The following is a 1,797-nucleotide window of genomic DNA, read 5'->3' as shown; positions in this document are numbered from 1 at the left end:
AGAAATGAGAGACACCCATGCGGCGGGAAATTGTTAAGAGCGTAGGAATAGGAGGTTTAGAGCCATGATGGGAAAGAATGCCGGATGCTTTCCTGATGTCTAAGAACTCTACGAAAGAGACTAAGGAGAACCTAGTAGGTGGTGGCTTAAATTCATTTGTAACCTCCTTGGCTAGGGGCATGTACATGCGGGCTAGCAGCTGCCTCCGCCCCTTTTTATTTGTTTATTGAAATGTATTCAAAGGCTGTATGGAACCAATTCCTTTCAGTCTAACATGTAATCACTAAACTCATGGTTCACTAACACTGTACGATACAACGCTAGCTTGGGTCGTAACCACTTGGTGGTCGAAAAGCGAGGCTCAGTTCGTCGTATGTAGGAACAGTTGTCCGAGGCTCTAACTTAGGAAAAGTAAAAGTATATAACACTATTTGCTTCTGTGTTTATCACATGTATAGTTCTGCAAACTCTGCATTTGACTGTGTAAATACTTTCGCTGCAATATATGTCCAAGTTTGTTTCCTCCAACCTGCCTCGTGCTTCATAAACGCCGGTTATCACTTTGCACAGACTTGGTCAACTCCAAGGAGAATTAACAAACTTTACTGACACCGAGACATGTATGAGGTGCACCGTCTATTATTCACAAAGCTTTTAAAAAGATACATTATGCGTCAATAGTAGCAAGGGCGTGCTGTAAGGAGTCTTATTGATAACCGCCGGGTAATTTTGTCGCCAACATTCAGGTATTTATATAAAAGCAATCCACTGACTTCCGAAGAGGAGTTTCTATCACGCTTTATTTTTCTATAGCAAGGTGGATAAAGTCAGCATTAACAGACGGTGAAAGTAATGTAACCAAATACTACCAAGCCAGCCGCACCCTTAGATGGAGCAATAGAAAATGTGCAGAAAACATAGAATATAGTTGTCGATGTATGCAAATAGCCCAAACGAATGAACGAGTGATGAGTGATCGACGAAAACGGCTGAAAGTGTCAAAGAAAGCTATTCGCTCTATACTAATGAAAAAAACAGGAGACAACGTAGGACCACTGGCAGAGAGAAATAACAGGCGCCTAACTACACCATTCTCCTTTTCAATGTGGAGAATTAGTTACAACGCGGGCGGACACGCACAGCCCCTGCCTCTTAATTACTTTAACAATTAGGCATATTAAAAAGTAAAATACCGGATTTATATTTACATCAAAATAAACGCTATTAACTAGATAAGTGGAAAGTACGAATTTGGACAATTAGAGGACAGGGGTGTGGAAATAATCGAAACTTTCCTATAATGATTTGAATATTCTCTGGTTCTGTTTGATTTTTCGAATCGAATAGTCACTATTTGTAAATAAGAATATTTTTTAGCTTTCCCACATTCCAATTGCAGAACGTACGACATCAAGCATAAAATCAGAACGAAAGTGCGACAGTCAATTTCGGCAGCCATAAATGACATAAAACACGAGAAGGCAAGTAGTGAAGCACGGTAATTTGTTCAATCGATTCGATTTCCATTTGACTTTTCTGGGCAAAACACTACGAGGCCTGAGCACGCGAATAAGGCACTCAGTCGCTCCTTACGCCCCGTCTGTGATTTTAATAAACAACACTTTATAAAGTGTAGCAAGAAGAGTATGCGAAAGAACTGCTTTTTCGCTTGTAATGTTCCACTTGTGCTTTTATTAGACATCCCTTTCTAACTTGTAATGTTGCTAACGTTGTGGATATACTACGACGGGAAGATCATGTTATAATAGTGGTGACAACGGCGTCCCACTTTCGAAG

This window comes from Dermacentor albipictus, chromosome 6 (assembly GCF_038994185.2).
Source record: "Dermacentor albipictus isolate Rhodes 1998 colony chromosome 6, USDA_Dalb.pri_finalv2, whole genome shotgun sequence".
Lineage (NCBI taxonomy): Eukaryota > Metazoa > Arthropoda > Arachnida > Ixodida > Ixodidae > Dermacentor > Dermacentor albipictus.
Note: the sequence above shows the minus strand (reverse complement) of the source record.